Here is a 26697-nt window from a genome sequence, read left to right on the forward strand (position 1 = left end):
TTTGTGTCTCACTGACTTTGCAAAGGCATTTCCACAGACTGTTTTGGAGAACATCGCAAAGAAAGGGCATTCTAGAACATTTCAATGTGATCGTATGCAGCCTCTCCATAGACCAAGAGGCAGCTGTTTGAAAAGAACATGGGGATAGTGGATGGTCTAAGATCAAGAATGGTGTGTGTCAGAGTTGTACTTTTATTTCTCCAGGTCTATGCGATCTGCATGCTGAGCAAAAAATCCAAAAAGCTTGACTGCATGAGGAAGATGGGTCCGTGAGATTACAGGGAGGCTCAGGAACAACTTGCATCCCTTCCTGATGAAGAACAAGTAATATAGATCTCAGTGAGGAATACAGTTCAATGTATACAAAAATTAAAATCTCCCAACAAGACTAGTAACATGATGACAAGAGGAAGAAAACAATTGAAGTTGTCAATGATTGGATTTTTGAAGTTGTCATATTGCTTGGATCCACAACCAACGCCCAAGGATGTTATGGTGAAGAATCCAAAGGACACATTCCATTGGGCAAACAAACAGCAAAATGCCTTTTTTAAGTGTTGAAGAGCCAAGATATCACTTTGAGGATCAACGTGTGCCTGGCCCAAGCCCTGGTATTTTCAGTCGCCTCATATGCATGTGGAAGCTGGACAATGAAGAAAGAAGACTCAAGAAATTGATTTATTTGAATTAGGAGGTTGATGAACAATACCGAACGTACCATGAACTGCCAGAAGAACACACAAATAAGTCTTGGAAGACATACAGCCGAAACACTGCTTAGAAACCAACATGGTGAGACTGCTTCTCGTGTACTTTAGGCAAGTTACTTGGAGGGACCAATCCCTGGAGAAGGACATAATGTTTGGTAAGTACACGGTCAGTGAAAAAGAGGAAGACACCCGCTACTAGGTGAACTGACACAGTGACAGCAGGCATGGGCTCAACAGAACAGCAACTGTGAAGGTGACGCAGCACTGCACAGGTGTACATGGTCTCGCTCTGCTGACATGGGGTCACTATGAGTTGGACCCAACTTGATGGCACCTAACAACATACCCACTCCCTAGGCCTGCCTTGTTCCTAGAATTAGGTACTTCATTTTTGTTAGAACTGTCACCATCACTGAACCCAAACGGAAATGAACTTAAAAAACCAAAAACAAACCTTATTGCTCTGCACAAGTCAGTCTCTACCATTTCTAAGCCTACATATATTCTAGAACTATCCCTACAGTCAAATCATAAAAAAAATTTTCTCAGCCTGCTAAGGAGAGTTGACTTAATGAGTCTTTATTCCCTCATCTCTTTTGGCAGTGGTTCCCCCAAATCTGCATACATCAGAATCACCTAATGGCTTGCTAAAACACAGATTTCTGGGCTCCATCCTTGAGTTAATGACTTAGTAAGCCTAGGGTGGGTCTGACAATTTGCATTTCTAAGAAGCTTGTGAGATGCTGCTGCTGCTGGTCCTGGGGCTCCCATTTGAAAAACACTACCATATGTGATAGTAATTATAAGGAGATACTGTTGAGGCACAAGTCAGTTACAAGTAATGCTGCCATTCAGTTATCACGATGCCTGGACCATGTGCTATAACGTTGACCCCCAAAAGGCTAACCATTTCATTTCAATGAAAAACTATATTACAAAAACACAACTTATATAAAAGCCATAAACTAAAGTCCACATCAATATGAAGGGGCTGCAAAAATGAACTAAAGAAAATGGAATGTTTACGTGAAATTTCAGGCAGCAGGTATGAAGCTCTCATATAGTAACAAGTGGAAAGGAAGACTGGCCTGATAACTGGTGGTGGTTGGAGTCGAAACCACTGTGCAAAGCAACTGTGCTCCAACCAAAGTGGGTAGTAACCTGGATTTCGTAGTTTTGCTACTTTGTGAAGGTATCTATTTGCCTTTTTCAGTCTGGCTGGGTTATTCCAAGCTTGGAAAAAAATGAAATTAAAAAATTTAAAACATGAAATGACACCAACATCACTATAGCAATACCCCTGAAGAGCACACAGCAAACACAGATAGCTATAGGGGGAACTAAGTCCAAACTGCTGATGTTTTAGAATAAGCTTCAATCCAACTATACACCTAAGGGACCGTGGTGGTGCTGTGGATCAGGCACTGCAATGTTAACCTCAAGGCCAGAAGTTCAATCCCGCCAGCTGCTCTGTGGGAGGACGACAATGCTGTCTGTTCCTTGTAAAGATTTACAGGCTCAGAAGCCTTATGTAGGGTCACTATGAGTCAGAATTGGGTTTGGTTGGTTGGCAGTGGGTTTGGTTTGGAAAATGTATCCACAAATAAGCTTTTCATTATTACACTTACATGTGCCACTTAACTGTTTTTGAAATATTCAAGAGGATCACCCAAGCTAAATAAGTAACTGGAATTAGAGTTAATAAAAAACTTCTTAAAAGGTAATTCTTTGAATGTGCAAGAAAAATTAATTTTCAGACCTTAAAAATTAAACATTAAGCTCAGTATTAATAAAGTTTATTTCACAAGAAAGAAAAGCCTCTTGGAAATTCAAATAACTTATACATTGTTCACACAAGTCAGACAGAAATCAGTGACCATTAAGACAGATTTCAGCAAGAAGCTTCAGAATAGGTAAGACAGAACAATCCCTTATAATGTTCGTTTAGAGGTAGAATGCCGCCATCCCTGAAGACTGCAACCACACGGCTGAGCACCTATTACTAAAATGAGGTGTCTAAGATTTAGGGAGCATGTACTCTGCATCAACCCAGTCTCAGCACGTGGCCCTGGACTCAGCCCGACTCCTGGAGAGCCCCAGTGCACAGGATGTGCTGCTGCCCAGGGCTGCATAGAAGTGTTGGGCTTCATAGGATTGCTACTGGCTAATATTTGGAAGTAAATTTCTAGGCCTTTCTTCCTGATCTGCCTTAATTTGGAAGTATCACTGAAACCTATTCACCATATAGCAATATGCAAGCTTCCACTGCTGGATGGATGGGTGGGTGGCAATCTCACTGCATGTGGTCAATGTCTTGTGTGTCATCCTAATATAAGATATGATGCACGTGTTAAAAATAGGTGGGGTAGGAAAGGGATGGTGTATAAGGAACTATAGAATCTAGAAAAGGAATCGGGTTTTGTCCACCTTGAGAAGGGAGTCAAAGACTACGCCAACATGAAAAAGGTGGGAAGGGGATCCATACTTCAAGCTCAAGGAGGCACAGACGTTCAGGGCATCGTCTGCTTAGGTCAAGTTCTTGAGAGGTCAGAACAAGTGAGGCTAGAGAGGTGGGTTAAGATGAGTGGCACCAGGACTTGCTTGTGTAAGTGACTGAGAGAAACACGATCACATCTATGTTTCACGAAAATACACCGAAGCTACCCACAACCCAAATGAATCGTAGACAGTTGGATAAAGAAGCAAGACTGAAACTGTGATCTCATTTCAATAAAGTTAAAAAAGAGATGAAACTAACAATATTGCTTGAGGATACATAGACCCATGACAAAAAGTAAGGGAGTGCCTATAAAAATTCAAGATCCTTAGAAAGGATGGCAAGGTAGAATAAGATGGTGGGGAAGGAATATATAGGAGCTGCTGAGGTGCTGGCAGAATTTAACCTCCCAACTTGCCTAATACTTACACGGGTGCTTGGCTTGATTTTATTCCATGTTATTTGCTCCATGAGTTTACTCTATGTTGTAACATTTTGGGGTGTATGTATTGTGCTTCACAATAAAGTGTTTTTAAAAGGCGGCGGCAGCATCATGGAAGACTAATGAGCGTAAGCAAAGCCTAGGGTGGGGAGAGATACAAAGAGTTGGTTGTGATGATATAGGCAGGAGAGCTCCAGCCAGGTCACTGGTAGTGAGGATGTTTCTTCAACAATGACATGAAGATGGATGTTGTCAGAACTATGCAAGTGGAAGTGTTTTACAATACCCACTCCCCCCATAAAAAGAAAAGACTTTATTTCTGTTCCTAGTAGAGAAGAGAGAGAATTGCACTTTTATTTGGGAGCAGAGGCAGCATATGAATTAGGCTTCAAGCAGATGGCTAGAATGGTAAGTGTGATACCAAAAGTAATAATTTATTCAACAAATATTCATTGAACCACTACTATGTGCCAGCCCTTGGGCTAGGAAATGGGTGTTCAGGGCTTGTCCCTGATTATTATACTGCCTTCATATCGCCCTAATACATTTTGTTGTTGGTGGTTACATACCCCACTCACTAATTATAACCACAAACATCAAAGATGCGATCCGTTTAACAGACTAGCCAGACATCTGGACAAGTTCTGAGGAAAGTGGACGGGGGCAGATGGCAGTTAGATGAGAGGTGGTGGCCCCAGAGGAGCTGCCCACAGCAGCCCAGGCCAAACTGGCATCAGGCACCTGGGACGCTGAGGCAGTGGAGGTACAGGATAGAGCTGTGGGCAAGTTCTACCAGCATAATTTTACCTAATGAACAATGGTGTCCTGAACCTACTGACAGGACTTAAGTTTCATGTCTTGCTACAAACAACTAGGAAATGACCAGTGGCCTGTCTTGCCCCCTCCTACATTCTAGGCTTGTTAATAAGTGTTAACAAGGCAGGACATTAACGCAAGGCTCCCTAAACTGAAGGCCCCAGAGTCTTTCTTTCTATAAACTTGCAGCCAGCCTGTCCTTTTGAGCTGAGGTGCAGGGAAGAGGGAGAGGGGAGCAAAGAATGTTTGGAGGCTTCAAAAAGTTCGTGGACATTTTCCATTATCTTTTAATTCCATTTTCCCATAAACTTTCTGAAGCCCCAGTGTGGCCATTTTCTCTCCAATTCCTCACTCAAAGTAAAGAAGGCGCACAGGGGAAGAGGTCTCTAAACTTGATGTTCACCATCCTGAGAACTAAGCATTTCCTTCGTGCCAGGTGCTGGACTCAGCGCTTTATATACACCAACTCATTTCATTATTACAGGCGTCTTATGAGCAAGTCCCTCTATAGTCCCACCTCAGAGATGAAAAGACCCGATGGCAGATACAAAGCTCTGAAGCGGCAAAGCAAGGAGTACCACGCTCCTTTTGTTCCCAGATTTTTCCTGTTCCACATTGCTCAGCTAGGAGACTACTGCAACTTTCCAGGTGTGAATTATTCAACCCTCAGAGAAAACCTCACCACCATCCAGGTGATTGCAACTCGTCGAGACCCTATAGGACAGGGTAGAACTGCCCCTCTGGGTTTCTGAGACTTAACTCTTTGCCTGAGTAAAAAGCCTCACCTCTCTATCTCAGAGCAGCTGCTGGTTTCAAACTGCTGACCTTGGGCTAACAGCCAAAAACACTTAACCAGTATCCCACTAGAGCTACTTACGAAAGTGGTAGGAACTGAAAATGGGAACTGATTGTGATACACTGTTGTACATTTTCTTAGAATTAGAGCAACTCTGAGGAGAGCTCTCTACCCTGGGTTCAGTCCTCAATGGGCTATTTCTTGGGTGGCCCTGGGCAAGTTCCTTGACCCCTTGGAGACACCTGTGGAAAAGGGTTACCCGCTCTGCTTATTTAAGAAGACTGCCATGAGAATCAGATGTGTACACACCATAGTGTGTTGGTTCTGTGACCACGCCAAAAACTCTACCCCCGCTCCCCGTATCCCCCCCACCCCCAAAAGAACATCTTTTCTCTTTGTCCTTCTTGAGTTCTTCAAAAGGCTTGAATGGATGCCGCTGCCAGGTCAACCGAGTGTTACCTACCACAGGCAAGCACACAATCCTTGCCCTGCCTAGCTCCAAATGCAGACGTCTGTTTTTCGTGCAAGTCCTGTGTACATACTGCCTGCCCGGGGACCAGTTCTCCTTTACCTTGTTCTGGGCTTTGTGCTTTTATGGGTGAATAACATCGGTTTTGCTCCTTGACTCCAGAGGCTATGGAATAATCCCGGTTAAGAAAAGAACACTCTGATCTTATCCCACTCTTTCACCCATCTCAGACTCGCTGAGGGTCAGGAGCAAGACCCAGAGGTTCCGGATGATTCCGTGCCCCTCCCTCCACCCGCAAACAGGCAGATTCATTTGCTCAGGGTACACCGTGGACTCCTGCCAAATGCAAATGAGCTATCTGTGCAGCATGCGCCAAGCGCTTCTGGAAGCGGGCTCATTACTGCCATAGCCACCACCACAAATAACAGCAGGAGCCTCTAGGTGCAAATTACCACACATAATGCACTTCATTTAAGGAACACTGAAGAGACCCTTGGTTGCATTTTAATTTACACAGCACCATTTATTACATATGTGCCCTGGGGCCTCTGCAAATTGAGAAAAAGAAAAAAAAGGCATCAGGACAGATTAGATCCCACTTAAATCTACTTACTGCAAAAAATGTACAGAGGGCGTGGCTGGCCTCAATCCCAACTATGTGGAACCCCTCTCATCCAGAAGAATGCACTTCAGAGGACGACACTGAAGCCACAGCTTGGGGAGGGGGCATGTCTGATTAGAGCACACAGGAGAAACAAAGAGGGATGGAGAGTGAGGGGACACATCCTGGCCCACCAAGCCCCGAGGATGATACTCCTGTTCAGAATAGACAATGCAGAGAGAGGACCGTAGGGCTAGGCTGGCCCCATCATGGGACACTACGGCCCCCTGTGCCCAATCTGACCCCATCACCAAAGGCATGCCACAGAGCAGCAAGGGGAGTAAAGCGATGAAATCCCCAGGAAATACCAAAAATAGACTTTGGAAACAGAGTGTGGAACCCCATCAGACTCAACTGGAAAATACTCCTAACGGTCAGAAAACAGACCTGGAACTATTTTGAGGAGTTTCCTTTTTTGTCATTGGATTTCTTCTTGTTGTTATTTTGTTTTCTGTTGTTGATATTGTTTTGTTGGTTTTGTCTTCCTTTGTTGTTTTGTTTGGATTTGCCTTTTTTTGCACTTATTAATGTCTCTGCATGTCTATCTAGATAAGTAGAATAAACAATTCCAGAGATAAAAACAATGGAACTAAGGGTTGTGGGGGGCATGGATGCCAAAGAAGGGGAGGTAGGAGAAAGGAAAAGGTGGGCAACCAATCTAGGGACAAGGAAACAACAACTGAACTAAAATCGATGGAGAGAAGGGTATAGGACGCCTAGTGGGGATTAATCAAGGGCAATATAATAGCGAGAAATTACTAAACCCGAATGAAGGTCGAACATGATGGTGGGACAAGAGGAGAGTAAAAGGAAATGGAGGAAAGAACCAGGTGGCAAAGAACATTTATAGAGGTCTAAATACAGGCATGTACATATGTAAATAGATAATGACAGGGAAATAGATCTATGTACTTATATCTATATGTTAAAACTTAAGGTACAGATGGACATTGGGTCTCAACTCAAGTACTCCCTTAACACAAGAATACTTTGTTCTAATAATTCAGCATTCTGTGACACTCACCTCCGCAACACAATCGCTGAAGACAAAGCAGGTGCATAAGCAAATGTGATGCAGAAAGCTGATGGTGCACAGCTATCAAAAGATATAGCATCTGGTGTTTTAAAGGCTTGAAGATAAACAAGCGGCCATCTACCTGAGAAGCAACAAAGCTCACATGGAAGAAGCACAGCAGCCTGAGTGATCGTGAGTTGTCAATGGGATAAGGCAGGGGTGTCAAACTCAAATAAAACGTGGGCCATTTGGTACAACAGGCAAGATTCATGTGGGCCACATCACATTGGCAAATTTTGTTAAATTTCTATTTTGAAGTGAGGATTCAGGAATATGGATAGGATAATTAAAACACTATATAATTGCTTTGCTTAAACATTCATTTTATTTCATATATTTATAAAACGAAAATTATTCTTTTTTACCCAAAACTAACCAGCGCTTTCCTTTTACTAGTTTTCACTTACCTCTCATGTTGTGAGTGGAAAACATAACAAAATAACTAATAAAAAACACAAAATGTTGGACAGCTGACAAAGGTGATGCACAATCGTAATGGCTTCCCTCTAAAAATGTTAATTAGCGTTGCCGCTAAGTATGATTCATAACAGCACAACCCAGAATGCCCTTTTTAACCTTTTCACTACTGGGATATGTTTATATTACGTGACACTGAGAGTGGCAGACATATCGCTTCCAAATGTCACTGGACCTGAGGCAGCGTGTTTGTACACGTCCACAGGACCCCAGGAAGGCACTGGGCCACATGTATACTCATCTTCAATAGTTAAAGGATTAACGAGGGAATTATGCGTAAGGTGTTGCCTCGATCTCCCCTAAGCACTATTTTCTTCATAACAATTTTTTCAATTCTAATTCTACTTCAGAGCATTGAGGGCCATAAAAATTACCTCAGGGGTTGCATGAGGCCCAAGGGCCACCAGTTTGACACCCCTGGGATGAGGTATCAGGCATCTAAGACCTGGAACAAAATCATACCGATGTGAACAAGGGGCGGGGGGGACAGAGGGGCAGCGGAGAGTTGAGGAGTGGAGACCCAAAGCCCATCTGTTGACACTTGGGCATCACCTCACAGAGGGGTCACAAGGAGGAGATGAGCCAGTCAGGGTGCAGTAAAGCACCGAGGAAACAACTTTCCTCTAGGTATTTAATGCTTCCTCCCCACACTATCATGACCTCAGTTCTACCTTACAAATCGGATTAGATAAGAACATGCACACTGCTACAGCTAGAGGGACTCCAGCATAGATAAGCCCTTTAGGGCCAACAATGAGGATAGAGATTCCAGGAGGATAAAGGGAGGGTGGGGGGAGAAAGGGGGAATCGATCACAAGGATCAACCTATAACCCCCTCCCAGGGGGATGAACAACAGAAAACTGGGTGAGGGGTAACAGAGAACGACGTAAAATATGAAAATAATCTATAACTTATCAAGGGTTCATGAGGGAGGGAGGGAGGGAAGATGGGAGAGGGAGGGGGGAAATGAGGAGCTGATACCAAGGGCTCAAGTAGAAAGAAAATGCTTTGAAAATGATGATGGCAATATAAGTACAAATTTGCTTGACACAATGGATGAATATATGGATTATGAAAAGAGATGTAAGAGCTCCCCCTCGTTAAAGTATTTAATAAAATTTAAAAATGTGCAGAGGGTGCAAGAAAGACCACAGAAAGCACTGAGAAGGACTCACAGTCTTAAGCATTTGGGAGAGTTCTGTTCCTAAGTGGATTATTCCTCAGTCTCTGGATGGAGGTCCTGTGTACCTCATAAATATAAGCACGCAGCCAGAAGGAGAAGTAAAGGGACCATTCACGGAGCGCCTGAGTCAGGCAGGCATCACATGAGGTCCTTTACATAAGATGTGCATGTAAAACAGGCATGTCTATTCCGATTCTCAACAATACGGAACCAGACCTTGGTGACGGTACTCACAAAGTGATACACAGTGTACCGCAACATTGACAAAAGCAGCCGGTAAGACAGGTCGTAACAGTTTGCATTCAAGACACTATAGGAGCCCTAGTGGTGTAATGGGTTACAGGTTGGGCTTCCAACTGCAGGGTCAGCAGTTCAAACCCACTGGTGGCTCTGTGGGAGAATGAGGAGGCTTCTGGTTCAGTAAAGATTTACAGCCTCTGAAATTTCCCTCGGGAGCGGTTATGCTCTGTCTCCCCAGCTCACTATGAGTCAGTGAGGGAGGGATTGGGGGTTTGTTTCTTTTTTATATACACTGTCCCAGTTTGGTATTAAATGCTTCATTTACACGCACTGTCTGATGTTAATATTCACGACCCCTCATCGGAAGTAGATGCTATTGTCTTCATTTTACAGCTGAACAAACTGAGTTGGCTCAAGTGGCCTGAAGTCACTCACTGACCTACGTGCAAGCCCCACCTCTACCTCCTCGAAGCCATGGGATCCCAGCAGAATAAATCTCTCCCTTTCCCATGCTCTAGGTCAGGGGTCCTCAAACTTTTTAAACAGGGGGCCAGTACACTCTCCCTAAGACCCATTGTAGGGCCGGACTATAGTTAAAAAAACAAAACAAAAACAACTATGAAAAATTCCTATGCACACTGCACATATCTTATTTTGAAGTAAAAAAAACCAAATGGGGCAAAAACACCCGGTGTTCCAGATAAATGTCCATGGGCCGTATTTTGAGGACCCCTGCTCTAGGTTCTCAATCACCATCAGTGAGTCATTCCTGACTTATAGTAACCCCGCAGGCCAGAGTAGACCTGCCTTTGTGGTTGTCTGGGAAGGTGACTGTGTACGGAAGTAGAAGGCTTCATTCATCTTTCTCCCATAGAGCGGGAAATGGGTTTGAAGTGCTGACTTGGCAGGCAGTTGGCAGGCAGCAGCCCAGTACTTACTTACCACCACACCTCCAGGGCCCCTCGTGCTTTAGGTCACTAAGAGTTAAATGGCGATAAAAACCAGGCCTCCTTGCCATCCACCACGTGTGACAGGGGCTGTACATGACAGAGTACAAAGGTGTAAAGCGCATGTGGACTGCAGCCACTGACAGGCAGAGACCACGTCACGTGAGTTTTTCCTTCTTTCTTACAGTGAGTTGCCTTTATTGGGAAGAACCACTACCCAGTTACCAGAACAACTCCTATGCGCTTGAAAACAACCAACCCAAGAAACAAGAAGGTATTGCTTTTGAGTGCCCATCAGACTTGAAATTCAGTTGACAATCTCCCCTGCCCCCCCCCCATGGCGGCAATGCCTCATCTCTGAGTCACTTCCCCACAGGGTTTGTAAGCAATGGTCAATTCGCAATTTTGTTGCTTCTAATAAGACCAATTTCATGCTATCAAAAACTCACTGCCATCCCCTTGATTCTGACTCACAGTGACCCTACGTGGCAGGGGCGAACTTCCCCTTTTGAATTTCCGAGACTTTAATATCTTTATGGGAGTAAACAGACTCATCTTTCTCCCTTGGAGTAACCAGTGGGTTTGAACTGCTGACCTTGTAGTTGGTAGCTCAGTGTGTAGCCCACTCTGCTAACAGGGCTCCTTTTATTGCTAAGTACACCAAAGTAGAAAGTGCTTCCAGTTTTTAATATCTCTGGAAAGGAAACTATTTTGTGTATGCCAAATAATGTACACAGGCAAAAGGTCTGTCCAGTAGACTTTTCAACACATTTCTTTTGAGAGCCCACCTCTATGGCTGGCACGATGCCACAGTGCCTCTGGAGATGCAGGGCTGAATATGTGCCCCCCTCCTAAAAGTGCTAAAGGAAGCTAATGCTGCAAAGGGTAGTGGGTAAAGTGCCCGTGGTGTGCGAGGGCACAGCTTATGACCAGAACAGTGAGAACTCCCACAGTTCTAGTAGGTACAGGCTCACGGTGGCAGGAAGGGGAGCGTCTTAGGTTGGGAACAAGCTGTGGAAATACTTAAAGGCCTCTCTTAAAAGAGCTTCAAAAGCTAGCAAGCTGAAGGAGTCATGGAGAGACAGGGACAGTGAGTGGAGAGGGAAAGAGAGTCAAAGGGCAGGAGGAGGTTTCTGAAGCAAACGCTGCACATCGAAGTTCTGCTCAAGGCAAGCTGCCTACACAAGCGCACTCTTTCTTCACCCCCTCTTCTTACCTATCACGCAGGGTCTTCTTTTCATGCATGCCTTTAGCCCACCCAGGTTACAAGGGCCCTACTTTTAGGGTGTCCGCAGGGACACTTAACAGTTCAGCTTTCTGTGTTCTCATCCTTAAGATAGATATAACACATTCCAGGATTATCAAGCATGCAAAATAATATAAAACACCCAGCAGAAAATGTGGCAATAAATATTGGTTCCTTCCTTGGGCCCTGGCTCAATCCTTTATCTCAAGGCCCCTTTCAGGTTATCTAAGCAGTCTCTAGGTTGTGTACATTCTTAACACATTCAGCTAAGCGAAAAGTTGCAGGTTCGGGTCTATCAAGGCACTTTGGAAGACAGGCCCTGCAATTCACTTCTGAAAAATCACCTGTGGCAAACCCAGTGGAGCACGGGGCTGCACAGTGTTAGAGACAGCTTGACAGGACTGGTTTAAAGGGTTCCCTAATTCCTGCCTTTGCATGTGGTGGGCCACCCAGGAGGAGGAGGAGGAGAAAAATGAAACTAGATCATATTCTTTTCCAGCTCTCACAGAGCACACAGCTTCAGCCGTACAACATAAGGAAACATTTATGAGCACTTCTCACGTGGTCCACACTGTGCTAGAAGCTGGGAATTCACCTAGACAGGCACGCAGAAGGATTCACGCTATGAAAACGTGAGAGAGAGAGGGGGCGAGCTGAGCTGGGACAAAATCCACCAACCAGGTGATGAGTGAGGGGGACGAGCTCTTTGGGGAGGGCTGTGTGGGGGCTCAGGCGGAGGCAGTCAGGCAGAACAGAGGCAGGAGGGTGATTTGGGCAGAGGGACCAGCGCCCCTGTAGTCCAGAGGAGCGGCTGGGAAGACAGTCTGGGACGCGACGCTAAAGGGTGCTGAAGTCAGTGAGTGGGGAAACCAGTGACAGTTTCAGCTGAGCAGTGACTGAGATCCCATCCAGTGTGCCCGCTGGGAGGAACCACTTTGGCAATAGTGTTTCTGAGGGCGGATTCAGGCAAACAGGAAGCTCTTGCCATATAGCCCAGACAAAACAGGATGAGGAGGGCCTGCGACAAAGGCGGCGGCGGCAGGGACTGAGGGAGGAAAGCACGCTCTCTCTGCCTCAGGTGGACGGAGGAATGGTACACTCGCCGGAAGAGGCCAGCTCTCATCTACACCGGGGACCTTGAACCCCGATCCTGTTTGTAAACCGTGGCTGACTAATTCTGAATGTCCCCAGGTCCAGGGCAACTGCTCAAAGGGAGGATGGAGCTGGCATAAAAGTGAATCTGCTTCAGCTGCGCTGTGACCCCCGCCCTCAGCCCCCCCTCCCCCCCAGAAATAATAGGAGGCAGCCCTGGAAAAGGGAGCATCTGGCCGCAGTCAAGACCCAGCCCTTCCCGGGCCCAAGCCCTTGGCTCCTCCGTGGAAATCACAACAATCAAGAATGGAGAATCAGCCTTTTCATCCCTCTCACAGCATTACCCAGTACCCTCCTCCCGCACAATGGCCTGGTTTGTGCTACGCTTTCCCTCCCCGCTGCAGCACAACAGAGACGCTGTGCTCGTGAGACCCGGGAGGTTCAGCGGCCTCTGAGCAGGTCTTTGAGCGGTGGGGCGCTCCCTCATTAGAAGCTGCGTGAATTGTCCAGTGAAAGAGCAGCACCCAGCATTCACAGGAAAAGGGTGGGAAAGAACCGCTCCCCGCTCCCTCCATCACACTGCCAAAGATCTTTTTCCTGACATTCCACAGTAAGGGTGTGATAAGATGGGTGCCCTCGCAGGTGGCTCAAGGCTGTTTGTTGGGACAATGTGTTTGGAAAACAATTGGGCACCAATTTCAGGAGTGTCTAAAACGTCCGTCCCCGTTTACATCATGGACTGCCCAATTCTTGCAGCTGACTGATGCAATCTTTCTGAGGAAAGTAAAAAGATGTATGCATGGAGACATATTGCATGGCTACTTTTAGTAAGGGAGGAAAAAGTCTTGAAGCTTTTATTCTTCGGGGTATCCTCCTCCCCATGTAATCACCCCAAACCAAACCCAGTATCATCAAGTTATTTCCCACTCATTGCACTGACACTGAGTCGATTCTGACTCACAGGGAGCCCACAGCGCAGGGCAGAACTTCCACTTTGGATTTCTGAACCTTGCAATCTGTCCTGGATTATAAAGCCTCACCGTTCTCACTTGGAGCAGTGGCTGGATTTAAACTGCTGGCCTGTACCTAGCCGCTCTGTGCTCAGCCCACTGTGTACCAGGGCTCCTTCCAACCCACAGTGACCCTGTCAGGCAGAGAACTGCTTCCTCGGGTTTCTGTGGCTGTAAATCTTTACAGGAGCAGAAAGCCGCATCTTTCTTGAGAACTTACTGTCTAACTTCCCCTGAATTTTGTTATGTTGACTTCTATGGCTACTGAAAGAAGCAGACGTAATGGCAGAATTTGGAATTTCTCACTCTTGTATAAAACTAAAGATGTGCTATGAGTGTAGTTTACTATATAGTTGGCAAAATTTACTAGCACTTGCTACATTGAGGCTTTCTATTCACTTTACAGGATAACCAATTTCTTAAACATTCATTTAAAATCATGAATCTTGGGGCCTAGTATCTAGCAGAGACAAGAGACAAGTAATCATAACAGAGCATGACCAATATGGTAATACAGGGAAATATAGGTCTGTATGGGAATGTATACCAAAAGGGTTTTAATCATTGTTGAAGGAGTCAAGAAATTTGGACTTTATCCTAAGAACTGTGTTTTTAAAAGGAAAGTGGGATGCCTAGATGTATGTTCTAGAACAACATTATAGTGACAAAGATCATTCAGCAAGAATACTGCAGAGGGCATTCAAGCATACAATGAGGGTATAATGAACTTTTTTGGCCTTTTCAGTCCTGAGAATTCATGATGCTGGCTTCTAAGAACTCTATCTCTGCTTAGATAAGCCTTTTTTCTGACTGCAGAAATTATTATCTTAAATTACTGAGCAATACCCTGATGACTGTAAATAGTCAAATCAAAAGATATAGAGATTAAATCTATAATACCATTGATGGACAACAGAAAAGTGGGTGAAGGGAGACGTTGGACAGTGTAAGATATGACAAAATAATAATTTATAAATTATCAAGGGTTCATGAGCTGATACCAGGGACTCGAGTGGAAAGCAAATATTTTGAGAATCATGATGGCAACTAATGTGCTTGAGACAATGGATGTATGTATGGATTGGATAAGAGTTGTACGAGCCCCCAATAAAATGATTAAAATAAATTCTGAACAGTCTACTTTTATAACCTTCAGTAGTAAACTGTTCAAAAACAGTTCTGTTCACTTCTTCAATCTTGTATTTTTGAAGAGGCAATATGGCTCAAAAATCAAGTGGTATATAAACTGACAAACAGTAAAACCTATCCCTACCCTCACCCTAACCACCCTGGTCTACTTCATAGAGACAATCATTTCACAGCAGTTTATTGAATTTCATTTCAAGGGAATTTTTTGTGTACAATAGTAAACACACATAACAGCTCTCCTTTTACACAAATAGTATAGTATCATTTTGTTGTTAGACTACACGGATAACAACAGGATTGGAAGAAGACTCATTAACTATCTGTGACATGCAGATGATACCACCTTACTTGCAAGAGAAGAGAACCTGAAATGTTTACTGACGAAGCTCAGACTGTAGCCTTCAATCTGAACTATACCTCGGTATAATGAAAACAGAAATCACCATGACAGGACCAACACACAACATCATGACGAGCCAAGAAAAAACCAAAGTGATCAAGGATTTCATTTTATTTGCAACCAAGGCCTTTGGATGCAGCAGTCAAGAAACCAAAGGACTTAAGCCATTGGGCAAATCTTCCGCACAAGACCTCTTTAATAGGTTAAAAAAGCAAAGATGTCACTTTGAGAACGAAGGTGCACCTGGCCCCAACCCTGGCATCTTCAAGCACTCCTATGCCTGCGAAAGACGGACAGTGAATGAGGAAGACTGAAGAAGTGGTGTCTTTGAACTATGGTGCTGGTGAGTACCGTGGATTGCCAGAACAACAAACATATCTGGCTTGGAGAAGTACAGCCAGAATGCTCCTTAGGATGCAGAGTTCGTCGCACAGACTTTGAACATGTTGTGAGGAGAGACTAGTCGCTGGAAAAGGCCATCACACGAGAGAAAGTGAGGGTTGTGAAAGAAAGCTCTCGATGAGATGGACTGACACTGCGGCCGCAACAGTGGCCTCACAGAGTTCAGGTTGGGGCAGGGTCTCATGCTAGTATACACAGGGTCGCTAGAAATTGGAACCTACTCAACGACACCTAACAACAACAGATTAAAAGGAAGATGTGGATGCTACAGAGCTTTATACACTAGTAAGTGCAGCATAAACATTAACTGTTATAATCATAAACTGTGCAGGAGGGAAAATTCTGACACTCTTGTTGAGGATTTGCTGGAGGTGAGAGATGGCTAGAAATGGAAAAGCCACAATGCAGTGGGGGGTGGGGCAGATGGTGACAAAGCCAAGGCTATGCAGGTGAAGAGCAAGGCTCTCGGGAATGGAGATGCACACCAACCACTTGGCACTCTTGGCTCCAACTGACTTGAGAAAACAAATGCTGGATCAATGTTCCAATGGAAATGACAAAACGCTTTCCCATTGACAGTCCTTGGCTCTACCCGAACAGGTTCAGGGGCAGGGGATTGACTAGAAGTGTCACATTTTCAGTTTTGTCACCTGGCAACTTGTGAAGTGGCCACCTAAGCACACTAAGTCTAAAAGGCCCTCCCAAGTGACATGATTACTATGTGAAAGGTGTTCATTGTCGGGGAAAGCAAGTGCGCACTGTATGGGAACTCTTTATCCTAGCTTCTCAATTTTTCTGTAAATCCCAAAGTAGTCTATCTGGGGAAAAAGGTGCTTTATGGGTACAGAGAATGTTATTCATAATTGCCCAAACTGGAAACAGCCCAGATATCTACCAATAGGAGAATGGATACACAAATGGAATATTCATACAATATTCATACTCAGTGATATAAGCATGCTGAATAACTGGGCTGGATCTCACGAGTATTGTTCTGAGTGAAAGAAGAGCGCACATAATAAGATTCCATCTGCTAATGTAGACGTAGAAAGGAATCCAAACGGCGGTCACCTCTGGAGCGTCGGGGCAAGGACTGGATTGTTTGGGAAGGGGCTCCCATCGGGAAACTTTCTGGGGTGATGGTTATGGATTTGGTCCATGAATGCTTGAGGCATACCCGGCGCAGGTGTTTGCCAAGTCACAGCAACAGCTCAGGCTGACTTGAGCGTTTTATTCCATACACATTTCAGCTCAAAGAAAGCAAATAAACACCCCCAATGAACTGTAGTTAATGATATGCATATGTACATTTTTAGGTAGAAAATTATTGATATCTGCAATTTGCTTGGCAAAACCTTAAATCAGGCGCCCTCAAACTCTGGCCCGCGGGCCACATGCGGCCCGCTGAGCACATTTATCCAGTCCGCCAGGTGTTTTTGCCCTGTTTGGTTTTTTACTTCAAAATAAGATATGTGCAGTTTGCATCGGAATTTTTTCATAGTTTTTTTTCTTTTTTTAACTATAGTCTGGCCCTCCAACGGATTGGAGTGACAGTGAACTGGCTCCCTGTTTAAAAAGTTTGAGGCTCCCTGCCTTAAATAATAAGATGGATAAAGGGATGGATAGGTGTAAATTACACCAAATAGAGCAAAATTTTAATAGCAGAATCTAGATGGTGTGTATATTGTGTTTTCTTTTAATTGTTCCTTTTGTATTAGATTTCTCCATGAGAAAACATTGTGGATAGATAGTGAACATTTGGATGTTGTGTGCCTAGGTTGGGTGATTGAGAAAAAGGGATTATTGAATGTATAGGGCCAGGCTTGTCGACTCTTAACATTAATAACATTTCCTTCCACCCAACCCTTTACAGGGATACAGACAGCCCTTTCATAGGTGTCCTCATTTTGTGGCACCCCCAATCTTATGTACATGTATCTCATTGGTGTTCCCAGGCACAGTTTTAGTTCAGCATGTGATACCATTTGGTAGCAATGTTCATCTCTGTGTCTCCCTGCCTGATGATTGTAGGGTCTCGTCTTTCCTTACTGTGGGTCTCCTTTGCCTGACAGTGTGTCACACACAGGCGCAGCTTCTGCAAACGCCTACTGAGTACCTCCGTCAACCTCTCTTCTGGGCCAGGGGCAGAGGTGGAAGATTTCCCCATGGAGAAAAATGATTCAACATGCATTTGATGGAAGTGATTCTGCACTTGGAAATTAATAACTAGGTGAAGAGGAATCTGTCAGGTTGTCTTTGCCTTCCTCTTATCCTGTCCCACTGCCACCTGTCATACTTTTTAGGAGAAACAGGAGGGGCAGATACTGTGGGTTGGCTCGCTCAACTTCCACTCCCCTCCCCTGCTAGTTGGAAATGCTAGAAAGTCCAAATGGCCGTCACCAGATATACTTGCAGTGAGTCGGCCGACTGCGTTCCCACAAGCCTTGTAGGATGGCGGGTGGGGCGGGGATTCCATTTTCCTATGTGGGGTCTCTGCGGGTTAGCAGGGGTATAGAGATGTGAGATTGTTATGCAGCTGAGGTACTCTGGGCTCCCCAAGCACCAAGGGTCAGCTGCAATTGTAGTTTCTCAAGTCTGACCTCCTACTAATTCTTAAAGCCATAGCCACAGCGTGGGAGTGGCGTCTTACACAGATCGCTCCAGTAGCACTCCGGCAGGGCGGTGCTAGACGAGAACACCCCTACTCTTAAACTGAACCCTCTGCCCTAGAATCAGTATGGCCGAAGGCCATGCACTGGTGCCTGATGCACGGTCATCCCATGGGTTACAGAGCAAAACTTCTCCGTGGAGTTTTCTTGGCTGTAATCTTTACAGAAACAGATCACAGGTCTTCCTTCCATGGTGTTGCTGAGTGGGTTCAACCCAAAGCCTCTAGGTGAGCAGGTAAGTGTAGATCACTCTTTCCATCCGGGAACATTCTAGATAGGAGAGTTTATGTTATGTGAAAGCAGACCCAGAGTCTGTGCTAGTCGGGCTTTGTGTCAACTTGGCTGTGGCAGTTGGGGACTAGTATCTAGTGATCCAACATAATATCATCAACTCCATGATGGGGTGTGCTGTGAACAGCCAAGCATTTGTAAACAGATTAGGATGGAGTGTAATTTCCTCACTCAGGGCACAGCCTGGATACACTTGAAAGGAGATGTCCTCAGAGGTGTGGCCTACTTCCTATATTAAGTAGACACCGAGGAAAGGTTTGCTTGCTTTCTCTGGGTCTGGTTCACTGACCTTTGGTTCTCTGGACTTGAGTCACCAGCTGGTCAGAATGTGCCAAACTCCCAAGAGCCACCATTGCCTGCAATCTGACCTGATGCCTTGTAGTCATTCATCTCTCCAGTCATGAGCCTGACCCACTGACCTTGGACCCATCCACAACCACAGACTGTGGGGACAAGGGCAGGGTTGCCCTGACTCTGCACCTGTGTGAGCCGCTTTCTTGACATAATGTTGGTGGTGTTGTTCTTAGGTGGTTTTGTTTCTCGAAAACCCAACATAACACAGTGATAATGATGAAGAGATCGAAGAAAAGGTCAGAAGGGGAGGCCAGTGAAGGGGTAACTTTAGAGGGGACAGAAAAACAAACGGTAACGAATGTGTGTTTAGGTTTTTCTGCAGAGCCTATTTATGATATGATTTCACTAGAATTTCAGTGCACATTTGGGCGCTCCATCTGTGACAGGCAGGCACTTGGACATGCTATTTTCTTCCCTAAACATTTGAAAAACCTAGGAAATGTAAGGTGTTACTATTCCCAAGCCTTGCTTGTGTTTTCAGTTATTAAATGGCAAGGCCTGTACCCACGGTCAAATCCACTGGTCCAAATCCTACATTCTTAAGGGATAGCAGAGTCAGAATTTTAGTTCCTCAAAAGATTTCACCTGTGTAAGAATAATCTTGCATACACATGAGGAATTATTCTTCTTGTCACAGAAAACTCTGCCCTCCACTGTGAGCTCTTCACAGTGTCCAGGCTGCTCTGGCTTGAGAATGGGCTGGGCGGCCTCAGGTCAGGCAAGCGCACAACGGACAAAGGGAGTCGGGTGCGGGCCGGAAGAGGAAAACCAGTTGTTACCCCTACCGCCTGGGCTCTAAGGCTGCCCTTTCTCTCCCTCTGCACCATTGTTTAGGGCTCGGAGGATACCATCCGGACCTCGTCAATGCAAGTGTCCACTGGGAAGGGGCAAAGCACACACATGCCCCCTCCACACAAAAGGGCATTTGTGTCAGGCAGCCTCTGAGGCTGACACACACCAAGGGCTCGCCCCTCCTTCCTTCACCCCCAGAAACAGACAAGAAAGGCAGCTTTCTGGTACTGCACAGAGTGGGGAGGCTGTGGCAGGGGAGAGAACAAACACGCCCCCAAACTGCTGACTTGATTCATCCCCAATTTACACAATGCTGAGAGGAAGACTTCAGGAAGCGGGCAGATCAGGTCCAAGAAAAGATTTCCTGCAAGCAGTTAATGGGAAGCTAACATGAAAACCGAGGACTAAAAATAGATGGGCTGTTGTAAGGGCGGGATGAGGGCCCCTAGTTCCTCAGGGGGTGGCTGAGGAAGCCAACAGGCTTGGGACTCTCCCTGCAGCAACTTAGCACTGGCTTCATGCACTGGCAGACTTTACCACACACTCGTGACTCCCACTTCAATCCAATGCTTACCAGGTCTTCGCCATGTTTTAGCCATGGAAGACATTAAGCATAGAAGGTGAGCGTCCCAATACCTTACACACGCACACACGGCCTCAGAAGATGGAAGAAGTGGAGCGGAAGTACAAGCGCTAGCAGTTGTTCAAGTGAGCTTTCATCTTAAGAAATAAATTTTATAATCAAGAAGTCTCAGACAACTTAAAGACTTGGAAAACCTGCATGGAGGTTTAGAACTGGCAGTGGAATGCAAGGTATTTCTCTGCACTGAGAAGAGAAAGGTTTGAAGAGTCTTGTTTGGGTTTTTCAGGAAGGCTTATGTCAGCTATGTCATCACAACTCAAAAACTCTGGCTAAAACCAAAAACCAAACCAAATTCAGTATCATTGAGTCGTCTCCCACTCCTTGGAACCCTACAGGATAGAGCAGAACTTCCCTGGGTGGGGGTGGGGGTAGGGGTGGGGGTAGGGTTGAAGACAGTAACTCTTTACAGATGTAGAAAGCCTCATCTTTCTCCTATCAAGCAGCTGGTGGTTTCAAAGCACTGACTTTGTGTTTAGCAGGTCAACATATAACCACTAAAACACACAGCTCAGTAAACAATCAATAACCAAACCCACTGCCATCATGTTTGTTCCAACAGTGACCCTACGTAGGGTTTTCAAGACTAAATTTTTATAGACGCAGAAAGCATCTTTCTGTCAGGCAGCAGCGGGTGGGTTTTAACCACTGACTTTGTGATTAGCAGCCCAACTATCTAACGTTTGGTGCCACCAGGTCAGGGAATCAAAATGCAAAAACAAAACAAAACAAAAAAAACCCAGCCATGAGACATCCTCTTACAGAAGGGTCACAGGAAGAAGATGAGCCAGTCATGGTGCAGTATAGCAACAATGAAACAGACAACTTTCCTCTAGTTCTTTAATGCTCCCCCCCGCAATATCATGATCCCAATTTTACCTTACAAATCAGAGCATGTACACTGGCAGACAAGAGCTGGAAACACAGGGAAGTCAGGACCAATAATGATACCAGTAGCAATACCAGGAGGGTAAGGGGAAGGCGGCGGAGAGAAAGGAGGCACCCATCACAATAATCTACATATAACCCCCTCCCTGGAGGATGGACAACAGTAAAGTGGGTGAAGGGAGACATCGGTCAGTGTAAGACATGGAAAAATGGCAGTAATTTATAAATTATCAAGAGTTCATGAGGGAAGGAGGGAGGTAGGGAGGGGTAAAAATGAAGAGCTGATACCCAGGGCTCAAGTAGAAAGAAAATGTTTTGAGAATGATGATGGCAATAGGGTACAAATGTGCGTGACCCAATGTATGTATGTATGGGTTATGATAAGAGTTATACGAGCTCCCAACAAAATGATTTAAAAAAAAAAACAGCCGGGGGGAGTATTTTAATTTGAGAAACAACAATAAACACTTGTTAGTAAATGCTAGGAGGAACAAAGAGGCTCATGAAGTTCCCTCCACTCCCTAAATGCGTGAGCATAAATTAGATGATGGAGTTTCCAAAGCTTTCTTCTTCTTGGTTATCTCACTATACCTTCATATGCCTCACTATGACAAGCATTTATCAAGTCCCGGCAGCAGCACATCCCTTACAGCCCCAAGAAGCAAACCATCAAGAGTCTTACGGTGTGATAGGAAAGATGTGTCCCAACACAGACAGATGGGAGAAGGGAGGGGGCCCTGTGCAGCCTTAGCTTCCTGCCCTGCCTGCAGCTCTGCACACCTTTTGAAGAGCTCATCATCCTAACTCATGATCCCTTGATCACCAAGTCCTCCCACTCAGAACCTCTGAGCCCTGCTTACAAAGGAAAATCTCATTCCAAGGTCAGAACGAAGAATGTAAGGCCGGAGATCGTCACAGTGGTACATCTGTGTACTTGGTGGGAACCAGATGTGAAGGTTCAATCTGGGAAACAAAGTGCAGGTGGTTCTGTGTGATTAGACTCTGGGGAGGAGGGCAGGGAGAACAGCATGTTTATAACCAGCAATGGTCAAACCTCGAGGATCCTCCTGTTGCTGTTCTTATCTTTGCTAATTGCTGGAAGGCATTGGAGGCAGTTGAGCACTGTCTCTCCCCAACACTGCCTTTGGAATCTTTGACATTGCCATTTCCTGCCTCTCTGGGCTCCCTGTCAGTCATGGAGACCCTGTTAATGTCTCTGATCCTCAGGCTCTCATCCCCAGCCTCCTCCCTCCTCATTCTTGGTGATTTCGTCTTCCCGCTGTGTTGTCAATAGATTAATGCGAGTAAGTTAAAAAAAAGCATTGCTACTAGGGCCCGTGCCATACATGCGTCAGTTCATTTAAACAAAGCATGTTTCAACATGCCCATGATAGTCGATGGGTGCACACAAGTTCTCGCATGTGTACTGATCTCGTTAGAATGCCTTGAAAGACAAGAAAAGAAGGTCCAATCAAAGGCTACGAAGGGCATCTGCTGAGTGCGTTCCGGTCAAGAGAGAGAGATCAGCTTAGAAGGTAAAGGTATAATCTTGAGCGATTTCCTTCAGGGACACAGGAAGATCACAAGGGCTTATTCTGAATATGTTTTAAGAAAACGGAAAACTGGATTGGTGAGCAGAAGTCCAGCAAAGTTGTGCCAAGGAAAACTTTTCCATTATGACAATGTACCTGCTCATTCTTCCGGGGAGCAAGGGCTGTTCTACGAGAATTTCACTAGGAAACATTACCCTATCTACCTTCGAGCCCTGATGCTGTCCCTTCACACTTCTTTCTGTTCCTTAAACGCTAAGAATATTGAACAGGAGTAGGATTTGAGTCCTGTTGTTGGTAGATGCCATCGAGTTGGTTCCAACTCTTCATGACCTTCTGTACCAGAACAGAACAAAACACCACCCAATCCTAGCCATCTCATAACAGTTCTGATGTTTGAGCCACTGTTGCAGCCAGTGTGTTGATCCCTGGTTAAATGACTTCTTTATTGTTGCCTCTCTATTTCGTTTTCTAGGGACATCTCCAGAAATGTCTAAGGTATGTGAGACCAAATGTCGCCATCCTTGCTTCTAAGGAACATTCTGGCTGTATTTCTTTCAAGGCTGGGTTGTCTGTTCTTTTGGCAATACACAGTATTTTCCAATATTCTTTGCCTACGCCATAGTTCACATGCATTGGCTTTTCTTTGGTCTTTTTTCAATGTCCAACTTTCACAGGCATAGGAGGCACCTGAAAATACCATGGCTTTCTTCAGATATACCTTAGTCCTCAAAGTAACATCCGAACTTTGCACCACTTTAAAGAGATCCTATGCAGAGATTTACCTAATGCAGTGAGTCCTTTGATCTTTGACTGCTGCTGCTTCCTGGAGCACTGACTGTGGGTCTAACAAGGCAAAAATCATTGACCGCTTCAATCTTTTCTCCATTCATCATCATGTTACCTACTGGTCACGTTGTAAAGGTTTTGGTTTTCTTTCCATTGTGTTGTGAGCCACATTGAAGGCTGCAATCCTTGATCCCTCCATCCCTCAACTTAACTGCCATCAAGTTCATGGGGATTCATCACAATCCTATAGGACAGGGTAAAACCTGTTTTGAAATTGTAACTTTTTACGGGAATAGTAAGCCCTGTATTTCTCTCGAGGAGTGGCTGTTGGTTTCAAACTGCTGAAACACATATCCACATTTTGTTGTAGTATGAGTTCAAGAATGTGATATTCTTAGGGAAGGGTTTAGAGAGACAGAAACACCACATTCAGAAGTGTATAGAACTAGTTATTTCAGGAAATCATAGGTTCACATTTTGATATTCTGCTTAATAAAGGCTTATATAATTTTGTAGCAATACCTTTTGACTTACCCTTGTGTGTTTCTACACTGTGCTTTGGGTGCTGTTAGACAGACACCCATGAGTAGATTCAGTATCATTAATTTCTTTTGGCTCCACTTTCTTATTTTCTACAGGAGAGGGGAGAAGAAATGATGGCCTACCACCTGATAATTCCCAAACCTTATTGAACTGCCTTGTAACATAAACAGGTGAGGGTTGAACTTCTGGTTTGGTTTGGTCCATGGATGTCTGCTTAGCACGCTTATTTTAAAGCGTGGAGAAATGGGTACTGATGCTGGCATTTCATTTGCTATATTTCAGCAACAATTCAGTGAAAAGTACTCAGGAATTAAAATGATGGAAAAGTGCTTGAGGAACACGGGCAAGCAGAGGCGGCTAGGTGAGCAAGGCTGATGCCTCTCCATTCATTCCTCCTCTTCCTCTGTCAGAGCTGAAGGCAGGGCCTTTCCAGCGCTCGCAGCCTGCCCTCCCCCAGTCCCTCCTGACCCAGGGATGGAGGCATGTAGCTCCACAGCGTGACAATGCTGACCACTAGCTGTCACTGCCTGGCTTACTCACAGGAACCACAGTAGGCTTCTGGAGCAGTGATCATAGAGGGCCTGGCTGTTTTTACTTGGTCAAGTATTTCCCACGTACTTTGTTAGCAGAGTACCGTTCCAAGCTCTTAACTTGTGGTTGTGTGGAAAACTGTTTTGTAATGCAAAATCTTCACTGGGGGAAATTGAGCATTTAATAAAGCCTGTTTGTATTTTGGAAAAAAAAATATGGGCAAGTGGGGCAAAGGGTATAAGAAACATAGTGGGAAATTCTTGGTATCTGTACTTTTAGCAACAAATCAAACAAATTGGATCCGTGAATTAAGAAGCGATAAAAACTAATTAGAATATGTCAGCAACTACTCTCAATTCTATTTCCCAAAAAGGCACACTAAAGAAAAGAAAAATCACTGGATTCAACTTGCTCAAAAAATAATCTGAGATAACTCTTGGCATCTTCATTTCCGTGTCACTATGGACTTTTGTCTGGAGAGACCAGTCCCTGGGGAGGGACATCATGCTTGGTGAAGTGAAGGAGAGGAAGGCCCTCGATGAGATGGACTGACACAGTGGGGACACAACGGACGCGGGCACAGGAACTACTGTGCGATGGAACAGGACCAAACGGTGGTTCAGTCTGTTGTACGTAGGGTTGCTACGAGTTGGAATTTCATCGATGGCACCCAACAGCAACAACAGCGTGAACTTTTGAAAACTATCATACTTTCTGGGAACAATTTTGGACCGGCCAACTTGGTGTCCCAAGTGCCTTTGCCGCTGAATACTCGCCTCTAATCATTCATCTAATACCTTCAAGTTCCAAGATCTCACCCATTCTTAGCATTTGTTCTCAGCCAAAATCCCAGATTATCATTCATAACCCAGTGTAAATTTCTATCAGTGAGTTAGATTTCTTCACCCAGTGCTAACTGCCTCTCTCTTTCTTAATTGTGGTGAAAATATACACAACAAAACAGTCACCAAGTCAGTAATTTCTACATGTATAATTCAGTCACCTTGGTTACATATGCCAATATGCCATGTTGTGAAATGATTAACACTATCCTTACCAAATTATACTACCACTATTAACATAAATTCACCGTCCGCCAAGCAAAACTTCCCTTTCACCCTGGTAACCGCTAATAATCTCTTGTTTTATATATATCTACATAAGCGAGATGACAGTTTTTGACCTTTTGCAACTGTTTGACTGCTCGGCATGATTTTTTTCCAAGGGCCATCCGTGTTATTATAACATGCACCAGGACCTCATTTCTCTTTATGGCTGAATAATATTCCGTTGTGTGTATGTATCATATTTTGTGTGCTCATTTATCTGTTTACAGATATTTTGAGCCTTTCCATTTAGGCTGTTGTGAAAAACATTTGGTGCACAGGCTTCTGTTTGTATCTCTGCTTTAATTTCTTCTGGTGACATAGCTCAGGTTGGGACGGGTGGCTCATTTGGTAGTTCTGTGTTCAAGTCTCTGAGGAACTGCTCAACTTCTTACATTCCCACCACTAGTCACCTCGTGTACCAACTCTCAAAACAAAACAATAACAAACAAAAAGAGTGGCAGAGCATCCAGAAGGCACTGAAGAAGCTATTCTGCAAGGATTCCATGCTTTGCTGCAGTCTTATAGATGCCAAGAGGGAGGCAGGAGTTTGGGTACTACTTTCTAACCCAGCAGTTCTCAACCTGGGGGTCCCGACCCCTTTGGGGGTTGAACGACCCTTTCACAGTGGTTGCCCGATTCATAGCAGTAGCAAAATGACCGTTATTAAGCAGCAACAAAGATAATTTTATGGTTGGGGGAATCACTACAACATGAGGAACTGTATGAAAGGGTCACGGCATTAGGGAGGTTGAGAACCACTGTTCCAACCCCTGAAATAAGTCACACTGAAGACTTGGTTCAAAAGACACTGGAGCCATCAAGGGTACGGTGATATACTTTATCCCCTTAGCCCTGACAACCAGTACCACCCTGTCAGAGGAGAAAACACTAGCCAGAAGGGGAAGCAGGAGAAAGACTGATGGAGGTC

General features: G+C 44.9%; 1 protein-coding gene across 1 annotated transcript in view; it reads right to left on the reverse strand.

The window, feature by feature from the left end:
* Positions 1 to 26697, reverse strand: part of GAB2 (GRB2 associated binding protein 2) — a 182286-nt gene that overhangs the window by 79518 nt on the left and 76071 nt on the right. The gene's annotated exons all lie outside the window — the stretch shown is intronic.

Source organism: Tenrec ecaudatus, chromosome 4, assembly GCF_050624435.1.
Source record: "Tenrec ecaudatus isolate mTenEca1 chromosome 4, mTenEca1.hap1, whole genome shotgun sequence".
NCBI classification, from domain to species: Eukaryota; Metazoa; Chordata; class Mammalia; order Afrosoricida; family Tenrecidae; genus Tenrec; species Tenrec ecaudatus.